Source organism: Aotus nancymaae, unplaced genomic scaffold (assembly GCF_030222135.1).
Source record: "Aotus nancymaae isolate 86718 unplaced genomic scaffold, 86718_ANA_hifiasm-v0.15.2.pri h1tg000011l, whole genome shotgun sequence".
Lineage (NCBI taxonomy): Eukaryota > Metazoa > Chordata > Mammalia > Primates > Aotidae > Aotus > Aotus nancymaae.
Genome location: NW_026988422.1, coordinates 9,682,554 through 9,702,908, shown reverse-complemented (window position 1 = coordinate 9,702,908; position 20,355 = coordinate 9,682,554). Strand labels below are relative to the sequence as shown.

The following is a 20,355-nucleotide window of genomic DNA, read 5'->3' as shown; positions in this document are numbered from 1 at the left end:
GAATGCACCCTGGCATGCATTTGCTGAGTCCCCTTGAATTTAATTCCACAGGGTGAGAGCCTCTGATGAAATTCCTAACGTAAATACAAAAGCACCATTTCCCACCCATCTGGGAAAATAAGGGTATTTGTTCTTCTGAAGAGCTGAAAAGAAGTTTTGGCCCAGAGCCTGGCATCTTGCTTAGTAGGCAGAGCAAACTTTCTATTCGGATAAGTAGGGGGGGAAATCCCAATTAACAGTGGCAGGCTTCTTTGACAGCGGTGACACCTGAGCCTCAGGGTCAACCCAGTGGGTGTTTTAGCAGGAGGCAAGTGAGAACATGAGCTCTGTAGTCAGGCTTGGCTTTGACTTTCAGCTCCAAAATTTACTAATGAGATGACTCATAATATGATCATCTTTAAACTGTTTCCTCCCTTGTGAAATGGAGGTTCAAGGTGGCAGTGGATAAAAATAGTGTCTTTCATCTTCACATCAACCGATGAAGTCAAATGTCTGACTCTGTGATAGGTACACAAATGTTTGTTCATGTCCTACCACCCTCTGCTCACTTTCTTCTGTCTTCTCAGCTTTGCTTCTTACTGGGAAGGTTGCCGGTGACATGGAAAGAGGAGTATGGTGTGGCCAGGTCTGGCCTGAGGCATCTGGGGTCAGGAAAACCCCTCCCCATCCTTGCCAACCTTTCTCACTGCCCCTAATAATATTCTTATCCTATTTAAACGTCGGGAAGCAATGAATTTCAATAACTTCGAGAACAGATTTAAAAGGGGAAGGAATCCACAAAATGGAAAAAGGCCAGCCTAAGGATGTGGGAGTAGGAAAAGCTTTTTTTTTTTAAGAGACAGTATGGGGCCGTGGATTTTCTTTGCTCCTGCTGACAAGAGTAGGTGCTCACAAGAATACGGAATGTGGTGCTACCGCTCTTCCCCAATCTCCTCCATCTCTTTCTCCCTTGACCTCTTTCTCTGTATCAAGTATTCATAGGCACGACTCTTAGTACAACAGATTGCCAACTTGCTAGTGTTGTGTGCACAAAGGTTAAAAAAAAATCAATCTGAAATCCACACAGCAGAAGTAAAGGTATACCTCAGAAGAGAAAGTGATACCTCCTCTGTGAATTGATCATAGTCCCCAAAGATAATTAAATCATGCATTTCAAATTAAGGAAGACTTAGTTGGGGTCTGCAGACAAAAAGGACAGGCTCCAATGAAGTCATCATAACCCTAAAAGACGTATGCTTGGAGGTCAGTTCCTGAACACTCTTAGGTTTGATTTCCACACTAGTAAGTTAGGACCGACTTGCCCAAGGTCACAGAGGTTAATTTCTATGTGGCAAAGAGCCAGACCTTACCCCAAATCCAGTCTTTTCACAACCCCATGGCTATAACTACCGGTAAGGTCCAGACAGGACACCTGTCGTGCAGACTTCCGTCTACTTAGTCCACTTCTCACTCCAGCCACATGTAACAGTCAGTTCTGTGGCGGTTTTAAGCAGGTGGCTCCAGAGGCAGTCACTGGCACTTTGCCTTGATACTGCACCACTGCCCCAAGAGCTCTGAAGCAGAGAGTGACAGTGCCACAGGAATCCTCTCAGCAGCCCCCCGCCACAGCACATGCACACACAACCCAGAAACAGAGGAGGTAGTATCCATGGGGGTAATATCCAGGGCTGGAGACGATGAACAAATGCTCCCACTCCTTGCCCTTGTTGAATGGTTCTGAAACACATTTCCTAATGTTCTCCAGAAAGTCCCACAGGATTGAGCAGAGTTTTCAATGGTGGGGATTCAATCAATAACACATCCGTGTTGACCTTCTTTCTGTCATTCCTCATTTCACTCCTCCTGAGTCACAGTCCTCCTCATGGGTACCACAAGACTACCCACACCAGCCTTTTGCCAAAATAAAGAGTTATGCATGACTCAATCCTGAGAAAAACTGTCTTTATATAATTATCTCACAGAGTGTATATTTCTAGTCTTAGAACACACTTGCATTTCTAACGACCACACAGGTATTGGTACTCTTGAAAACTCTTGGAATTCCACATTCCACTGGTCAGAAGTACAGTCTCATCCTTTTGCCATGAAAACTAGCCTCTCCGGACCTTAATTTTAGTAAAGCACCACTTTTCTCCTTAATTTCATAATGTTGAGTCCTCCCACAACTGTTCATTCCTCAAGAATGTTCAGCTGTTGTGTTTTCTAATTCCTATCATCACTACTTTGTCGGGAACTATAACTGAAGCTCTGTTCACAACCTCCATTTCACCATCTTACCAGATTAACAGATTTTCTCCATTCCCTCTGTAAAATACACTCTTAGTTCAGGCTCCCTGGAAGCAGAGCCGGAAATGGCGATTAGCATGCAGGGGTATTATTGAGGGTGAGCTTTTGGAAGAAAACTGTAAGGAATCAAGGAAGTAGGACAGAAAAAGGGAAGAAGCCAAGCAAAAAACGAGCTTGGCTGAAGTCTGGTCTCTACCTCATGGCACAAGGAGCACTGGAGCCTGAGTGGCACCACAGACTTGCTCACCCTCGCCGCAAGGGGCCAGCTTTGTGTGTCCTTAAATCAGTCTGTCATTGGTCATGGGACACCCTCAGGGAAACATCATAGCTTCCTAGGCCTCTCTGGAGAGGAGTGCATACAAAAGTCATTAGCAGCCAGCACTCACGGCAGCTGGAATTTGGGTGTACCTGCCTAGAAAAGGGGATCTGGGCAGGACATCAATAGGCCCTGCTGTTCACACTGATCCCTGTCCTTGACATAGCTAGTAGTCTACAAGGCACAGCCAGGGAATAGAAACACCATAGGTTATTGAAAAGGAGGAAATTTATTATCTTACAGAAAATTGGCCATATAGGTAATAGCTGGGAAGCAATAGAGGTGAGTGAAGCAATCCAGAAATTAGCAGTAACAAGAAGCTGCTATCACCCATAAGGCTGGAGAGACAACAAAAGAAGGTACTTCTGACAGTCAGAGCTGTCTCAGGGGAGTTAGAGCCACTAAGAGAATGCAGAAGAGTGGCAGCCTCTGCCAGAGCACCTCAGGAAGTAAGGCTGGTGAGTAGGGGCAAGGGAACGTGGTTTCTCCCCTCCCCTCCCCTCCAGCCCTCCTGTTTTCTGCCTGTGCCTGCCATTGGCTGGACATACACAGAAACCGGGGAAAGGCAGTCTAGGAAATGTGGTTCCTTGCAATGTGGCACAGAGCACAGTGGGGAAGGGTGGAAAAGAGAACAAGAACTGATAAGCAGGCACGGACCCATCACTGCAGTACATCTGCACACTTCTGTTCATGCCAAGTGAGTTATATGCTTACCAAAACAGCTGTGTTTTGTCCACTTTCTCTGCTATTATGGAGAGTAGACTAGTTTGGGGACATAGACATCTCTTTAGATTAAAATAGAAGTAATCATATCTATGTCAGGCCCTAGTTACTGCAATCAAATGTGTTTATACCGTAATGTGTAGTTTCTCTAGCTCAGTTTCTAGTTCTCAACTGTGGAAAAGACCAACCTTGAAAGCTGTACTTCTTTCTTGTGCCCGATACCCAACCTTAAATCTGGAAAAAGGGATAAGCTTTTTCTAGAGCTTGGCTCTAGAAAAGTTGGAGGATTTTTGAAGGTAGTATCAAGAATCCAATTCCATTCCATCCATAATTTTGGCACAAGCTGATTTGCCAGGATGCTCCTATCACTTGAATTTCTATTTTCTCCTCCTTGTATCTGGGTAAATAATACTTATGGTTTGATATTACTAGATGTTTTCAAAATGTTAGCCATCACTTTAAATATTTCACTGTGCACTAAATAACATAATTATTAAGCATGGGTCCAAATTTAGTTGGCATGTTTACATGTGTCTTTAATTATTATTTGCCAACTTGTGTCAGTATTCGGGATTACTCAAGAGGCAGTTTAGACAAACGCCATCCCAAGGGCTTAACAAAATGATTACAGGCTTATTAGAAAACACAGAAAGACAAGCTTCCCAGGTGTTGTTCTCAACTACTTGCAAATCACAATGCTGGAAAAAAACTACAAGTTTGTTATGAGTAGAACAATTTCCCAAGTAAATATACTACACACAGACACATACCCCCATTTACACTTGGTAAAGTGAGAAACAACTGATTTCTGTTAATGTTCTTAATTCTGTATTTCTTTAAAACAAACTGGAAGGTCTACAAGTTATAACCCTCTACCAAATTTATAATGCATTTTGGTGAACGGTAAAAGCTTATGCAAGAAATAGTATTTTTGTATAGGAATATCTGCATACATTTGACAAAACTTCATTTGTACTAAAGATGATGACTGAATATGTTTTTTAAATGTTGTATTAAAATTTTTCTGTTCAAGGTATTTGTACACAGAGTCAAATATAATATACCGAGTACTCACATCTTCCCAAAATCCCATTCTCAATGGTCTCTCAAACTTTCAAATCAGCTTTGAGATGCACCAGAAGGGCATCCAGATCTGTATGTGCTGAGATGAGAAATCAAGTCCATAATCATAACAAACAAGCAAATTTATTCTCACTGCCAATGTGGATGTGGGATGCAGTTCATTTTCAGTGATTAATGACTTGTGAGAATCAGAATTCAGATCATTATGCAATGAACATTTCTCTTGATAATCCAAATGAATTACTCCGACTTGCCAAGAAATTTCAAAAAAATTAACAATTAAACCAGTAGATTTTTCCAATAAGAGGGGAACAATATGTCATTAACCTCTACAGAATATGATGGATGAAAATAACACAAATATATTAACAGATACTTTTGAAAACTTTTGAAATCTTTGGGTATTTCTCCCCTGAAGGTAATATGCAAAATGTCTAATTGCTTTTTATTCATGTAAGACTTGTTTTTCCTATAAATATCAAAACTGAGACTAAAATAACAGCTTTCATTAATTTAGCCTAAAATTTCTCTCTAGAAAAATATTTTTTCTCTGATCTAGATAAATGTATGTGGTATAAGAGTACAGATTTGGGGAGTCATGAGGAAGAGAAGGAAAGTTCTAATTTTTAAAAAGTAGGGGTGTGTCAAAAGGACACAAGCACCAACTTCAAAGAGCCCATAATGACTGAAGCTGGAAAATTTAAGCAGCAAAATAAATTATTATATTGGATTATAACCCAAAGAATAAGAAATCCATGTAATAGAAATAATCCACTAATATGCGTAAATGGTTAAATACATAACGTTTTGCCATACCAAATAATTTCAAATAATATATATACACACAATACCCTCCTCCGAGAGGTGAGGCAGCTTAATTCCCCTCCCTCTGAATGTGGGCTGGATTTAGTCATTTAGTTCCAACAACTAGAGCATGGGGAAAAAGTAGTAACTTTATAATGGAAAACCCTGACAGACATTACTTTAACCTTGTGATTGAGATTAACATTATCAATAAGTCATGTTGCTATTATATAGTCCTACATGTGATAAGGGCACTACACTATGTAGAACTCTGCCACAAAACTCACAACCACAGTCTTATGAGAGAAACATAAGACAAAACCAAATTAAAGATGGTCTACAAATTACCTGACCATTAGATCTCAAAACTGTCAAGGTCACACACACAAAAGAAAGAAAAACTTGCAGTTTAGAAAGGACTAAGAAGACTCCTACCAAAGCTATCCTAAGCAAAAAGAATAAAACTGGAGGAATCACATTACCTGACTTCAGATTATGCTATAGAGCTATAATAGCCAAAACAGTGTGCTACTTGCATAAAAACAGACACATAGACCAGTGGAACAGAATAGAGAACCCAGAAACAAATCCACACATGTACAGTAAATTCATTTTCAACAAAGGTACCAAGAACATTCACTGGGGAAAAGATAATCTCTTCAACGTAAGGGGCTTGCAAAAGCAGATATCCATACGCAGAAGACTGAAACTAGAACCCTATGTCTTGCCACATACAAAAAATCAAATAAAAGTGGAGTAAAGACCTAAATCTAAGTCCTCAAACCATGAAATGACTACAGGAAACATGGGGGAAAATCTCCAGGACACTGGTCTGGGCAAAAATTTCTGGAGCAATACCCCATAAGCACAGGCAACCAAAGCCAACATGGACAAATGGGATCACATCAAGTTAAAAAGCTTCTTCACGGCAAAGGAAACGATCAACAACATGAAGAGACAACCCACAGAGTGGGAGGAAATATGTGCAAACTGCACCTCTGACAGGGGATTCATCACTAGACTATATAAGGAGCTCACTCTGTAGGAAAAAATATCTAATAATCCAATCAAACACGAGCAAAAGACTTGAATAGACGTTTCTCAGAAGATGTACAAATGGTACACAGGCATATGCAAAGGTGCTCAACATCATTCATCATCAGAGTAATGCAAATCAAAACTATAATGAGATATCCTCTCACCCCAGTTAAAATGGCTTCTATCCAAAAGACAGGCAATAACAAATGCTGGCGAGGATGTGGAGAAAAGGGAACCTTTTTACCCTGTTGGTGGGAATGTAAATTAGTACAACACTATGAAGAAAAGGTTGGAGGTCTGTATGATCCAGAAATCTCACTGCTGGATATATACCCCCAAAGAAAGGAAATCAGTATATCAAACGGATATTTGCACTCCTACATTTGTTACATCACTGTTTATAATAGCTAAGATTTGGAAGCAACATAAGTGTCCATCAACAGATAAATGGATAAAAGAAAATGTGGTACATATATACAATGAAGTACTATTCAGCCATAAAAAAAGAATGAGATCCAATCGGTTGCAATGACATGGATGGAGCTGGAGATCACTATGTTAAGTGAAATAAGCCAGGCACGTAAATACAAACATCACATGTTCTCCCTCATTTGTGGGATCTAAAATTCAAAACCATGGGCCTAGAGAGTAGAAGGATGGTTACCAGAGGCTGGGAAGGGTAGTGGTATTTACGGGGGAGGTGGGGATGGTTAATGGGTATTAAAAAATAGCAAGAATGAATAAGACCTATTATGTGACAGCACAACGGAGTGACTATAGTCAATAACTTAATTGTACATTTTTAAATAACTTAAAGAGTGTAACTGAAGTGTTTGTAACTCAACTGACAAATGCTTAATGGGATGGATACCCATTCTCCATGATGTACTATTTAACACTGTATGCCTGTATTAAAACATCCCACGTACCTCATAAATATATATATATACCTGTTATGTGCCCACAAAAATAAAAATAAAAACATTAAAAGACCTAACTACTAAATGCATTGTGGTGTTCTGAATTGGATCCTAATACAAAAAGAAATTTACTGGAAAAACTGGTGACCCTCAAATAGAATCTGTAGTTTAGTTAGTAGTATCATACCATGCGAATTTCCTAAGTTTTGACAAATGAACCATGTATATAAGATGTTAACATAGGGAAGCTGGGTAAAAGTTAAGAAGACACTTAGCATATCTTCACAAATTTTCTGTAACTCTAAAGTTATTCTAAAATAAAAGTGGTTTATTATTCAGAACCAAATTTAAAAAACACAACATATAAAAAGAGGTAGAATGCAATAAAAGCAGTCTTAAGGAGAATTTAGTCACAAACATTTGTATTAGAAAGGAATAAAGGTTAAAAATATATTAAATGTGGTGGCGTGTGCCTGTAATCCCAGCTACTCAGGAGGCTGAGGCAGGAGAATTGCCTGAACCCAGGAGGCGGAGGTTGCGGTGAGCCGAGATCGCGCCATTGCACTCCAGCCTGGGTAACAAGAGCGAAACTCCGTCTCAAAAAAAAAAAAAAAAAAAAAAAATTATATATATATATATATATATATACACACACACACACACATTAAACGAGTATAAAACCTAAGTTAGAAAAATTTTTTTAAAAAGGGCCAGGCACGGTGGTTCACACCTGTAATCCCAGCACTTTGGGAGTCCGAGGTGGGTGGATTACCTGAAGTCAGGAGTTCGAGACCAGCCTGGCCAACATGGTGAAATGCCATCTCTACTAAAAACACAAAACTTAGCTGGGCATGGTGCTGGGTGCCTGTAATCCCAGCTACGCAGGAGGCTGAGGCAGGAGAATTGCTTGAACCCAGGAGGCAGAGGTTGTGGTGAGTTGAGAGCGCGCCATTGCACTCCAGCCTGGGTAACAGAGGGAGACTCCATCTCAAAAAAAAAAAAAAAAAAAGAAAGAAAAAAAGAAAAAATTTTAAAGTAGCAGGAAAATAGTAGAAATAAAATAGAAAAAATATATGTGTATACAATGGAAAAGGTTAAAGTCAAAAATTGATTAATAAGACTAAAACTTGGTAACAGACACACTTCTGGTGAAATTAAATGAGAAAATGCAGTATGATGTAAAAGTTGGCATAACTACAGATAAAGCAGAAATGTGAAAAGATAATATTATCAGCAAGATTCTGCCAGTGGATATAAAAACCGTTTTCTAAGAATCTTTCTTTAACTGATACACACATAAAATAGAAATCTTAAAGAGTCCTATAGTTATTAAAGAAATTGGATAGCAGTTTAAAACCTTCACACACACACACACAAACACAGAGGGAGAGAGGGGTAGAGTTCAAGCAGGCCCAGATGGTTTTCCAGACAAATTCTGCTGAACTTCAAGGACAGTATTATTTACACCTAGGCAAAGACTGTATGAGGACAGAGATAATCTATTTCACCCAGGAAAAGAGATCTAAAAACCTGGACGAAATGTTGTAAGCCAAATCTAACAATGTTAAAACAGACAATGTATTATGACAGTGCTAATCATGTCCTCCAAGAAGCAGACACCAAAATGGGACATGATGTTCAAGGGATATTAGTGAGAAAATTCCCCTGAAGGGTAAAGGGGGAAAACAGAAGTCAGGAGAACTTTCCAACTGTCAAGTTAAAGGAGAGGGGAAGGGCGGAAATGGAGTGAAACAAACACCAGGCTGCAGCAGTTCTAAGAAAGTTTTGTCAGATCACTGGGGAGCCCTTGCACCAAAGTCGTCCATTAGCGGAGTCCCTCGTTAGCCTTGCCACTGTGCTCCATCACTAAGGGATGAATAATCAGTAGAGCAACAACTGATATCAGTCATGGCCATGACACAAAGGTGGTGATGGATCCAGAGAGCAGCACCTGGGGCTCCAATCGCCCACATTCATTGCAGCAGATGTGAGCCCACATTTTCATGGCTGCCACAGTGCCCAAGTTGGGTTTTCTCTAGGAATCCAAAGAAGATTTACCACTAGAGGATTTATAAACGTTATTTATCACATGTATCAGACCCAAGTCTTGTGTGACTCAGACTCCCTTAGCTCAAATGTGTCACTGACCTTAACTGTCACTGGGAGGTTCTGATAAGTCATTTGCCCCAAGAGTGCCAAGTCTTTCTCCTTGTCCACCACCCAGAGCTGAGCCAACCAGCCACATATCTGGAGTGTCTGGTCCCTCCTGCTACGTCTGGAATGGAATGGAACTCTATATTGCAGGCATGGGACTCGGCATGCTGAGCTGCTATTAAAGGGACTAGATGATGACATTGGGATATACGGGACTGTTTATTTCCTGTGAGGTAAATTTTTTTTTTTTTTTTTTTGAGACGGAGTTTCGCTCTTGATACCCAGGCTGGAGTGCAATGGCGCGATCTCGGCTCACCGCAACCTCCGCCTCCTGGGTTCAGGCAATTCTCCTGCCTCAGCCTCCTGAGTAGCTGGGATTACAGGCACGCGCCACCGTGCCCAGCTAATTTTTTGTATTAGTAGAGACGGGGTTTCACCATGTCGACCAGGATGGTCTCGATCTCTTGACCTCGTGATCCACCCGCCTCGGCCTCCCAAAGTGCTGGGATTACAGGCTTGAGCCACCGCGCCCGGCCGTGAGGTAAATTTTAACCAGCAGGAACGAGCAGTTCTGGGCAGATGAATCCTCCCATCTTCTTTCCTCCCATAGAGGACTTTGAGACACAGTTTTTTATATCCCTCATTCAGAAAAGTCCTTAATGCTGAGTGAATGCTCCGACCAAGAGAATTGCTGGGTCTCTTTTTGACTACTCATGAAGCAGTTGCCAGCATGGTAATCTGTCCCTTCACAAAGCTGCCTATCTTTGTTTTCCTTCCCCCTCATAGCCCTGAGTTTTTACCTCCCAAAGAAATCATCAGCATTTTAATCCTTGCTTCAGGAGGATTGCTTTCAAGAAAACCCAGGCTAAAAGCATATTAAGCAGATTAGAGTTGAAAAACCCATCATCTGAATACACGCAAGAATAAATAGACAATATACAAAATAATTGTAGATACCTCATTAAATGAATAAAAGGCTTTAATATTACAAAGAATATGTCTGAAAACCCTATAAAAATAGAATCTTCAATGGGGAACATTAGAAATATTCCCTTTAAAATCAATTATAAGGCGAGGATGCAAAATCAACCAGTAATCCCACTCAGGCAGCAAATATGACGATGTATTGTGGTAATCATGAACAGTTAACTAATGTGACTATTTATACAGCTGTAGGCAGGGTTAAGGGAAACTAACAAGAATGATGCTGTACCCCAAGACTAGCAACATGGACAAGTACCCTAACACCCTGGGCTGAAGGAGCAACTTCCCAGATCTAGAGAGATTAGGGATCTGCAGAACAGGCCTTTAGTAGGGAGGTGAAGCCCACTCTCAGATACAGTAGATTTGCGGTGTGTTGCCGAAGCCCTGAAAGCTCTAATATATTTGTAGTGGATTGACTAGTTGTCCTTCAAAATTTCGTATCTACCGAGAAACTCAGACTGGGAGCTTATTTGAAAATCGGGTCTTTGTAGATGTAATTAAGGTAAAGATTGAGATGAAATCCTACTGGATTAGGCTGTGCCCTAAATCCAGTGAGAGGTAGGAAAGGACACCTAGACAGCGGCAGAGACTGAAATTATATTGACACAAGGCAGGGAACACCAGAAGTCGCCAGATGTTGGCAGAGGCAAGGAAGGCATCGCCCCTAGAATCTTAAGAAGCGTGGCCCTGCCAACACCTTGATTTTGGACTTCTAGCCTTCAGAACTGTGAGAGAATATGTTTTTGTCATTTTAAGCCACCATATTTATGGTAGTTTGTTAAAGGAGACCAAGAAAACTAATACAATGCCTAAATCTGGAGAGAAATCTCTCTTCTTTCTTGACCGTGGAGAAGTAGGAACGAAATGGGAACATACACGATGGCATTGACATGACAATGGGAGCACAACTTCTAAAATGATACACTGAACAGGGAAAACCACTCAAAACCCCAGTGTATTTCCCCTTTAGACGCTACACTGGCATATACACATCCCCAACTCAATGGTGTCAACACTGAAATGTGATGTTCAGTAGGTCCAAAAATGAGAGTCAGTTCAGTTATCTGACAAAAAGTTTATTTCCGCCCCTGCCAATAACTCAGCCTAAGAAAATAAGGGTAACACACAAAATATCCAGCCATCAGAGTCACCTGATGTGAGAGGATGGTGATAGTGGTTGCAATAGTGGATCCTAGGTCTCAGACAAAATGAGAAAAAAAAAAAAATCAAGAGCCCATCACACACCTACTATGTCAGAACTGATTTGATTACCCAGCCACTAACTGAGCAAAATAAAAAAATGACATGCTACGTAATATACACTATAATCCCAAAGAGGTGGGATACAGGAATGGCATGCAAATGACCAAAAATAAAAATAAAGCCCAACCTGGAACAGTTCAAAGAACAGAAAGAAAACCTTCACTTATATTAGGTCTATGCCCTCTAGAAAAATTATACAAAACAATAATATTTTTATATTAGAAATACCCAGAATATGTACACAACAAAACAAGTACTCAAAACCAAGCTGAAAAAAATAATAGGATGAGAAGAGGATTGTAGATCGGAGAAAACAAAATATGGACTAAAATTTCTAGAGATGACTAATAAGAACATAGAGCTAGCGAAGTACAGAAGAGATATCACTGAAAGCCAAAGTAGAGGAAGATTTGAGGTATCCTGACGAATTCAGCTGAAAGAGACGAATGCAGTAGATGAGGTTGAGCTATAGAACATAAATTGAATGCAATTAGATGAGGTCACATGATAGCACATAAATGACACAATATAAGGATAATTGATATTGGCTCCTGAAGTCAAGAACTCATCAAACCAAAAGAGTTGACACATAAATAAATATAAGAAAACTTCCCTAAAATGAAGATAGAATTGAATCTGTTGATCTAAAGTTTCCACATTCTGGGAAAAATAGATACAGGAAACTCAGAACCAAGACATATCTGAATTAAGCAGTTGAATGCCACATAAAGGGAAGAAATATTTTACTCTTTTGCCTCAACAAGCAACAAAGAGTCAGGGCACGGGTGGACAAGAAGAAAAAGAAGAAACTCTGACTTGTCCACAGAAGACAACAGAGGATACTAATTCCAGGATTTTTTATTTCCTATTAGTGTGTGCTGTTTTCAGGGAGAGAGCCAGCCCGGAACAGAAAAAGCAGCACCAGGAGGCATTTCTAATAAATGCTCTAAGGAATTTATTTCCTCCTCTCTCTTCTTACCTCTTCCCCTCTCTCTTGATTTCAGGACCGTGTTGCACAATTTCTCCTGTGAATCAGGCCTCCAACAATAAAATTAGAAAAAGGCCCCCCTGCAGCCTCTGCCTCCCGGGTTCAAGCAATTCTCCTGTCTCAGCCTCCTGAGTAGCTGGAAGGAGAGTAAAGTAGCATTTGCTTTAGACCTTAGAAAAGCCCGTGTGGCAAGGAAATACTAAAGAAGTGTTTCCAACTTGAATTGGGGAAAACAAAATGAAACTGAAAACTTAATTCAAAAAAGTCGACTACTTGACTTGAAGAGTTGAATGTCTTGGATTGTCAGAATCAAGGTATCCCCATGTCGAATTTAAACCAATCAAAGTACGATTAGCAGGGGGAAAAGCTGGGAGAGAAATTAGTCAATAAAATGTCTGTCTCAGCATACTATCAAGATGATAAGGGGTAGGAGGTTGAATCCTTGATGGTAAAATATTTACAGGTTTCAGTAATCATGGCTTCCAGGTATCATGCTGTTTCAGACCTGTTATCAAATGACTAATTAACCAGCAAAACAGAAAATGAAATCAGATATTTTCTCTTTCAAACTAATTTATATACCATTTTAAAGTCAGACTGTTTAATTCTCATGTTAAAATATTCATTTCCCTACTACAGAAATTAGATCTATATAACTCATAAGTGTACATTCTTGTATGAATTAGACGGCAAATATAAATAGCAACACGGAAATCAAATCTAGATTGTTACTTGTCTTATGTCCTAAATTACAGCACATCTCAACTTTCTTCTGAAATTAGAATACCGACCCAACACCCCAGCTCAGTTATTGGATCACCTTCCGTATTGTACAGGCAGCACACAACCCACTGAGCTCATAGGCAATGCTTGGTAAATGTGAGTCACTCAGATAAAACCAACACAGAAGCTGAAGAGAAACAATAGAACAGTTAAGGTAGGGAGCAGGAAGCATGGAAAAGTAAAATGTGCTGCCTGGTTCCAAGAAGAGAGGAGGAGGCAACATGACCTTGAGGCTGCTTGAGTTGAGGGAGAAAGGAGTAGAATCCTTATGAGAAAAGATTACAAGAATTTGCCAAACAGATTAAAACTACCAGGGGCCACCGTCAAATTTCAAAAGGGAAAGAGAAACAAGGTAGTCTCTCAAATTAGCCTACGGAAGAAAATAGGAATATCAGAGAGAAGGACAATTGAAATAATTGGCGGCAAGAAAGGAAAACGGTGGTGGGAGAAAAATAAGGGGAAAGAATTGAATTGAATAGGAATTGCCTTAATAAAAAAGACTGCAAGAAGATAACTCTAGAAGAAAGCAAATCCCTCAAAAACAACAAATGTGTTTGGAATCCTCAGAAAAGTAAATAAAAATGGGAGAATAGAACCTGTACATACTTAGTATTCAGTCATCTATTTCTGCAGTCACGTCTCTGGAATTCACAGGCAAGACAAAAGAACAGTAAAAAGAAGTGAAAAGCTTTTCAAAGACAGCTTGCAGAACTGTGTCAGTGCATGCAACACTGAAACAAGAATTAGAAATGTAATCTACAAAGCACACTTAGGATATAATGTTGTTTTGCATGTAAAATAGAAAGCTAAATTCAACGGGGGAAATTGGTTTGGAGGGCCTAAGTCTCTTCACACTCAAATTTTAAGGAGACTAACTCTCAGACGAGAAGACAGAAATTAGAAGAGATATGTGTGCATGTATAATTTCTTCCTTTCCAGTGTGAAAGGAAATTCTCTTATTTCATTGTACTGCTATGAAATATTTCAGCTATTTGATGTCATTAGTCATTTTCAATTACTGTCAATTCCAAGATTTAAGCATATTTTGATAAATATGACAGCATTATTAAAATAAAGTGTTTGGGAATTTAGATTTCTGTTGCAAGCAGTAAGAACAACATCTGGGAACTGGCTTAGACAACAAAGGAAATCTTCCGAGAAACGTAACTGAGGCTTCTGGGAGCCTCCGGCCAGCTCTACCCAGGACACATGTCACCAGGTCTCATGTCTCTGCTTTGCCTCCTGTGGCTTTACCTTATACACAGTCTAGCTTCCATCGTGATAACAAAGTGGCTGTAGATGTTTCAGGCCTGGCATCGCACACCACTAAGCCCAGGCGAAAAGAACTGGAGCTTCAGCAGAACGTCTTGTTAAGGAGAGAAGCTGATTTCCTGGAAGCCCCAGTAAACCACGTTTTTCCTGTTATTGGGCTCACCTGGTTTATATTCCTATCTTACCCTTCACTCTGGCTTTCCCTACCCCCTAACTGGTTTCTTCTAAGAGCACTATTTTAATAAATCACTTGCACCTGAATCTTTGACTCATCAACTCCTTGTGGTGAAATCCTCTCTGTGAAACAAAGGCATGCACTAAAACCCCGTGGCAGGCTGTCCTTGAATTCCCTGGGCTGTTTCTTCCCACCCTGCCTCCTGTCTCTGCAAAAGCTGGTACATCATGCTGTGAACAGGACACTTGCTTACTCATCTTCTCACACACTGCCTCTCCCAGGTTCTGTGCTGCTTCCCCTCGACCCACCCAGCCTTCCCCTTCTGTTGCTCCTCTCAAAGCTCTTCCCTGGTCAGGGGTTCGAGACCAGCCTGGCCAACACGGTGAAACCCCGTCTCTACTTAAAAATACAAAAATTAGGCCAGGCGCGGTGGCTCACGCCTGTAATCCCAGCACTTTGGGAGGCCGAGGCGGGTGGATCACGAGGTCAAGAGATCGAGACCATCCTGGTCAACATGGTGAAACCCCGTCTCTACTAAAAATACAAAAAATTAGCTGGGCATGGTGGCGCATGCCTGTAGTCCCAGCTACTCAGAAGGCTGAGGCAGGAGAATTGCCTGAACCCAGGAGGCGGAGGTTGTGGTGAGCCAAGATCGTGCCATTGCACTCCAGCCTGGGTAACAAGAGCAAAACTCTGTCTCAAAAAAAAAAAAAAAATACAAAAATACAAAAATTAGCCAGGCGTGGTGATGTGCACCTGTAATCCCAGCTACTCAGGAGGCTGAGGGAGGAGAATTGCATGAACCTGGGAGGCAGAGGTTGGGGTGAGCAGGCAGCGCACCATTGCACTCCAGCCTGGGCGACAGAGTAAGACTCTTGTCTCCAATTAAAAAAAAAAAAAGAAAAAAAAAAGCTCTTCCCTGTGTCCTCTGAAAACATCATTAGACAATAAACTGCCTGTTACCCACAGCCTGCTCTGATTCCTGCTGCCTTCCAGCCTCAGCTGGAACTCAATTCTTTCCCCAAAGCACCATTTCCCCATCTCCTTTTTCTCAAGAAGAGTTGCTCATTTTCCCATCTTCTCGCCACATTGGAATCTGAAAATAAAGCTGGCAGTCTCTTCAAACAACTGTGTTCTTTCCAAGCCATTGCTCTGTATGTTTAGGGAATCTATATCTCACTGTGGGAATCTAAATTTATTCTAGAGTGACCCTTGCTTGTACACGAAAGGGTAACAGGGAGTGTCAATTGTATTTAAGCTGAATGCGGCATATCTGGTTGGGTTAGAGTATTATTTGTACCTTTATGGGTCTGAAATATTTAAGAAATGCTTGTCACTTGGGTCCTCTGAGCTTTTCTACGCCTCTTTCTCCTCTCTTATCTACTAAATTCTTATCGGCAAATCTAAAACTCTAGGAAGAAAAAGACAAGAACTCCAAAACCAGTTACTTCTGCTCCACTCAGCCTAGTATTTCCACAGATAGATTCCTGCATTTATCACCCCTAGCTTTCTATTCCACCCCTGAACTCACAAACTCAGAACATACTACACCAATGGAATTCTTCAGAATCTGACTACTCCTCTCCTTTCTCTTTTCCCACCACACTAACAATATTTCTAAGCTCTTACGCCATCAATTTCACCCTTTTCACTTATTTTCTATAGTAAATACATATTATATTTATGTAACATACTTATATATTTATGTATTGTAATAGTCATGTGATGGAGATATATATATTTCCTGGGTCTTTTACAAAAGTGATTTAACTTTTTTCGCTTTTTTTAAACTAAGTTGATTTTCCTTGTTGCCATGTTGATATAAATACAGAGCTACTAGCTTAGCATGCATGTAATTAGATTAGGAATATAATTTGTCAATTTGTAAATAGAAATATTACAAAAGTCAGGCATAGTAACATTAATTTTCTGTAACTGACAGGACATTTTAGTGATCGTAGTTAAGGGATGTAGAGTATGGGACAGAAAGAAAAGGCAAAATATTTGTTTTCTTCAGAAGGTCTTCTCGGTGATGCCTCTAATCAATGTTAAATTAGATAGAAAGGATCTCATTTCTCAAAGATGGTCTCTAGGACAGTCCTGGATAGCCATGGAGAAGACATCCCTCCTGAAACAGAAGTTTTAAAGTAAGAAAGCTCCAAGTGTACATTTGCCTATCTTTGGTTTGTATCTTAATTTCTTATCACTTGGTAATTAGTAGTTTGAACTCTAAATGGCTGGTAAGGAGCAATGTGCAATGACAGATTATAAGAGTCCAAGATCAAGGACTAAGGAAAAACAAGCCCCCACCTCTTACTCATAATTTTAAAATGAGCCTCTGAGAGGACATTTAACAGTTTTTACAGAGAGAAAAATATCTGAATCTGCAGTTATTATAAGAAGCTGCACCTGCTAGCTGCATTCTAGTCTCTAACAGAAAAAGATGTAATTGAGTACATTTATCTCAGATACCTGCTGGAAATGAATATCCAGAGAGAAGCAAGCCTCCAAGGGTGAAGCCTATGCTGAAAAAGAGGAACGTGCATTCTATTGAAGATGGTAGGGTAAAAGAGGCCTGCAAATATAATACTGGGAACTTTAGTTAAGTAGAGGGATTTTGAACATATCAACACCACAACTGAATATCAAGGAAAGGTGTGTACATGTTATAAAGATAGTATTGTGTTAGAAAGGAGAACCTAAAATTATAGTAAGCCAGAATAGCAGGATTTTTCAGGTGGCATGTTTATAGCCCCAGTTAAGTGGAATGAACTTCAATCTTTTTTCTTTCTATGAGAGTCAGGTCAGAGTCCTAGGGAGGGAATACCTAACAGCTAGTCTCATCTGAGAGAAGAATAAGGAGGAAGGAATGTTTCTTGAGTAGGCAATTGGTCTTCCCAGAAATTAAGTCAGGAAGCAACCGGCTCTCTGATAGCCCCTGGGCTGCTGCTGTGTAGCTGCTTGGAAAAGAGGTGTTTATTTCTACTAGGCAGGGGAAAAGTTTGCATGCCTGCAGTCATAAGTAAGACAGACATTTGAAGCCTCAAAGAGGATGCTGGTTATGTAACTCAGAACAAACTCTCCGCTCCTGGGTGAGTCTCTAGGAAGTCAGAGTTGGCATGACAGCCTCAGGAGGAAAAACACCTCATCTGATGCCTTACTACGTGACCTACCCTGGTTACTGACCAGAGCAAGGAAGAGCCACCCAGGATCATCGGTTAATGATCAAAATATTCAGACAGCTATGGTCTCCTTTAAGCATCTGGAAGAAAACTCAACACAGGAATTGGTTTCTTTCCCAGCTCAGGCCAACTGATAGAGCATGCTGGTGGGCCACACGCCAAAAGTAGGCAGAGCCTTCATTCACGGATTCATTTAAGAGCCACCAAACTTTCAGGTTACTCAATATTATTACATAGGAAATTACTTGTTTTTTACATCTATATTCTGAAATAATATTTAGTAAACACTTTCTACATACCAGGCACTTTGCTAAGCACTTTAATAAATTTCATTTAATCTTCACAGCAATCCTGGGAACTTCTGTCTACCCCCATTGTACAGATCAGGAAACTGGCCCAGAGAAAAATATACAACTGGTTAATGATGAAGCAGGTAATTGCATCAAGGATGATTTGTCTCGTTAAAGCTTGATCACTACACTTTATTTCATCTTTGAATTAAAATATGCTTATAAATGAGATATGACACCAATTTACCATTTTGGACAGAAATTATTTCCTCCAAGTTTCTAGGAAATAGGGAAACTCAAGTTTGCTTTGTCAGGTACCAATGACACACACAAAAAAACTAAGTTCCCTGTGAATACTTTTTTTCTATTGTTCAAAGTCCCAAACAATAGAAATCCAATAAGAATTGGATCTAAACTTTTTCAATCTTTTTTTAGGCATCAAAAATGACATAAACTTAATGATTCTCCCTTGAGACAGTGGAAATATCCAGGAGACTTCTAAGTTTCTTGTTTTAGAATTCAAAGATCACGATTCTTCTGCAAGATCACCACGACTACAGTCCTTTTGTTCCCACCACAGAATGGAAAGCAGTGCATCCTTGGAGCAGCTAATAAGCCTGTGTCGTGTAACCAGACAGACAATTACAAGTAAGAATACACCCTCAGAGATTTGTTTAAAGGTCCCAGATAATTTTCAGAACAAGCATTGCTCATCCCTCCTTCGCTATCTTATTAGAATATTCAGCCTTCTCATTTTTGCTAAGTTCTTTTATTTGAAATATAGCAGCATGTTCAAGACAACCTCTTATTAAATATTTGTTTGGTGCATATGCACAATATATAGTATGTGCACTAAATCCATTCAAAAGATCACTCAGTTTTTCCTAACAAGAAAATAAAGTGTCAAGTAAAAACCACACATATTTGATTTATTCATGCCCACTTTTAAGTTCTAGGTATAAATAACTTAGAAATCCTTACCTTACTTAGAAATCCATACCTTCTAGTCAAATGCTAAGTAGTCCATAAGAATAAACATTGAATTCAGCTATAAGTTTCTCAGAGAGCAAAGTCTAAGGTACATTTGATTGGTTACCTATGACAGACCAACAAAATGAATCAGGTGATCACCAAGGGCTCCCTCCTTCATACTAAGCCCCACCCAGATCTGAGTCAGTACAGATCTGAAAAGTCCAGAAATTAGAAGATGCAGTTTCAGGTAATGTATTGAAACAGCTAAGCAGTGACTTGTGGGAACAGTGGGACTCTGGTTTCCATGCTATGGTGTCAGTTTCACCATCACGTGATGCAGGGAACTTCCTGAGGTGGGACTGCCTGTGACTTGTCTAGTTTGCTGCAGATTTGTAAAGAAAATTGTGTAGCTGGTTGCAGTGGGTTCTGTGAGAAAGACCATTACCCCACACAAAGTTCATCTGCACCTACAATTCCCATTGCAGTTCTGGTTGCTAGAACACCCAAGCTTAAACTCAGCCTCAGAGAAAAGGCTTCTTTGTAAAGACTTCCCTGAATTCCACACAGAGTTAGGCAGTGCCCAGCCTCTATGCTATCATATTACTTAATCTCTCTCTCCCTCAGAGTCACATGCATGGCACACACGCACATGCAACATATGCTAGGAGTCATGCTTTATTCATTGCTGTATCCCAAACAACTACCACTTACTTACTAGCACATAGTAGTTGGTCAATATCTGCTTGTTGAGTGCACGCGAGCAAAAGTAACAAAGTGAACAAAAAAGTACCTTAGGAGGACAATAAATGGAACCCTTCTGTCTGGGACAAATGATGCCATCCAAGCCTTGGCACAGCACACAAGTCCCCTGATCATATAATCACAGGGGCCTGTGTAGCTTTATAGCCTTGGTGTATTACTCACCACATAGTGTTAACTTCCTGCCACACGTGGACACTCAGGAGAGAGGACAAGGTACATTTGGGAAGCTCTTCCTTTCCTCTTCCCCATCACTTCCTTGACTTCCTTCTTCTACTCATCCATAGTGAGCCCTCTGCTGCCCACTGGAAACTGGGTGGAAAACCCCAGGGCCCTTCCTAGAATCCCCAAAGTCACCCATGC

At 40.3% G+C, this 20,355-nt stretch overlaps 1 protein-coding gene across 5 annotated transcripts in view; it reads right to left on the bottom strand.

The window, feature by feature from the left end:
• HHLA2 (HHLA2 member of B7 family) overlaps positions 1-19,298 on the bottom strand; it is a 122,677-nt gene extending 103,379 nt beyond the window's left edge. For all 5 annotated transcript variants that reach the window (XM_064374586.1, XM_064374584.1, XM_064374582.1 and 2 more), the window contains exon 1: positions 19,243-19,298. The gene's annotated coding sequence lies outside the window, so the exon portion shown is untranslated. The remainder of the gene's footprint in view (positions 1-19,242) is intronic.
• Between the last annotated feature and the right edge of the window lie 1,057 nt (positions 19,299-20,355).